At 42.4% G+C, this 2407-nt stretch overlaps 1 non-coding gene across 1 annotated transcript; it reads left to right on the forward strand.

Annotated features, from left to right (window-relative positions):
* Positions 1–1073: 1073 nt before the first annotated feature.
* trnas-gcu (transfer RNA serine (anticodon GCU)) lies at positions 1074–1155 on the forward strand. The gene has a single exon. It is a non-coding gene; the product is annotated as a tRNA-Ser (tRNA).
* Positions 1156–2407: the final 1252 nt, after the last annotated feature.

The raw sequence follows: 2407 nt of genomic DNA on the forward strand, positions 1-2407 counted from the left end.
CAAATTGAAGCTGCTCCATGTGAGGCTCAAACCTAAAACTTCGGCAGAGCACAGCCCACTATACTGGCACAGAGATACCGTCCACTGGTCACCTGCAGCACTGGAGCAACATATTATTGCTTACCTCCACATTCCTGGTTGTACATTAACGGTTGGGAAACCGAGTTTCTCTGATTCCGTGTTTGGTCACTGCGATTATACGATCATCCTCACCAGTGGTTCTGACCCCGTGTGAGGCAAGTGGTGAGCTACTCATTGCAAAGATGTAAAAATGTGCAACTGCAACTTTTGCCTTCACTAATCCATGAGCCTTTTATTTTGTTTTTCATCTGTAGAAATTTTAAAACCTTCATCTTGAACAGACTCAATAACAGATCTCCATTGTGTCTCTGGCATCAAATTCCAAAATGTAAACCCCTTCTGAATTCTTCCACCGCAGTCCACTGTTTGGGAAGTTTTCCTGTTCGGGGGAATGCACTTGCCAGTGTGTCAAATGCTGCTCCCAGCATTCGCTCTGGCACTGCACTCAATTTCCTTCTGACACTTGCTCACTGCGTTGCTGTGATCATACAGTGACTTGGTGTCACACAGCCAGGGAAATGATACAGATCAAGGTTTTTGCATTGTTGAATTCAATTGTCAGTTTAGCCTTATTTAAGATTTCAAATTTGCCTGTCCTGTACACAAGTGCGTGTCAAAAATATCTGAGTGGAAGAAAGGTGTTCTGAATAATGACATTGAGCACTATGCACTCTCCTCCAGTCTGGAAAACAATTCCTCACAGACAACTTTACACCTCCTGCTGTCACGGGCACTTCAGTCCGTTGGCTTCAAATCTTCACAGATTTCAACAGACATTGTTACATCGTCATTTCTTCATTTTTGTTCAGATCACTGTGAGCAGAGTGTCACAGTGGGAGTCTGTTTGCCCCACAACTCAGAGGTAAGACGATACTATTGGAACCGTCCTGTACTATTTATCATTTCACCAAAACCATGTAGAAATATCTGCTGCTCAGCATAATTTACGCAATTCATTTATTCATAAGGTCAAATGTGCTCGCGATTTATTTGACGAGGTGGCCGAGAGGTTAAGGCGATGGACTGCTAATCCATTGTGTTCTGCACGCGTGGGTTCGAATCCCACTCTCGTCGTTGTTGTCAGCGATTTTCAATTTTGCTATCTTTGGATGATCACAGCTGTCCAATGGTCTGTTTATATGCATCGACGCTATAATAAAATCTCAAAGAATAATTTGAGTCTGTTGCCTAAACTGCATTGAAATGTAGATTGAATTGGGACAATGAACAGGAACGCGATTGTCTTTTACAAGTCAAGTTGCTGTGAACTTTTATCGTATGAAAGAGATCCATGAGAACCAAATAACGAGAGATGCGAAGTGCATGTTGATGCATACGATTCTTAATGAGTGTTTTGTCAGATGAAATTTGTAGCAGTTGGGGAGAAGTGATTCGTCTTGGTGAAAAGAGCACAGAGAGATAGTACGAAACAATGGAGGTATTTCAAAAGTGGCAGGGGCTGGGTGTAGGGGCACCCGAGAACTGGCTGTAAATGCACAGTAGAGAATTACCGATGTGGGTGCCGTGCATGGGCACAGACAGACTTACACATTGGTCTTATCCTTTCCCCCTTGCTCTCGCCATTGATGAATGCTGGACATAAGACACATATAAACACAAGATGTGGGAAGTAAACTCCTTCTCGTTATGCACACACTTGATGCTTCATATTTAACTGTGAACAACTGGAGAAGTCAGCAAGTTAACTGCAGGGACTGAATCTAAACTGTGTATCAATAACCGCAGATTTATGCAGCATAAACATGAAAACTGATTTGAAATGTCTTTATACGCATGTCATTAACAGACGGTTCGTTCTAATACCTTGAGCTGCTTTTAATGACATGACGCAGCAGGGAACATTGGAACATCAGACTGGTACAGCCAACAGCAACTGGACGTTTTCTATTGACATGGAGCAGGGAGCATTGGGATATCAGACTGGGAGCTGCAACTTCAACTAGAGTAGCTTGTATTGACATGGAGCATCAAGGAACACTGGAACGTCAGGTTGGGAGCTCCAACCTCTCTTGGAGCAGCTTGTATATGCATGGAAGAGGAGAGAGTATTGGGACATTAGGCTGGAGGAAAGGGTATTCAACTATTTTAATTTGAAGTAAAATAGGATTCAACACCTCAGGTGTTAACTGATTTATGAAGATTCTGTCATGGGAAAATAATTAATTCATTAGATATTAAAGACAATTCCTGCAAATATTCAACTCAGGAAAACGCATTGGTACAGAGAGAAATGGGAGTGATGTTTCAAGTCTTTGACTTTTCTTTTCTGGCCGACTCTGCACTAGATTACATCACCAGAAGGACG

The sequence above is a fragment of the Chiloscyllium plagiosum genome, unplaced genomic scaffold (genome assembly GCF_037043375.1).
Source record: "Chiloscyllium plagiosum isolate Xiang-an unplaced genomic scaffold, Cpla_swu_hap1 HiC_scaffold_164, whole genome shotgun sequence".
Taxonomy (NCBI): Eukaryota; Metazoa; Chordata; class Chondrichthyes; order Orectolobiformes; family Hemiscylliidae; genus Chiloscyllium; species Chiloscyllium plagiosum.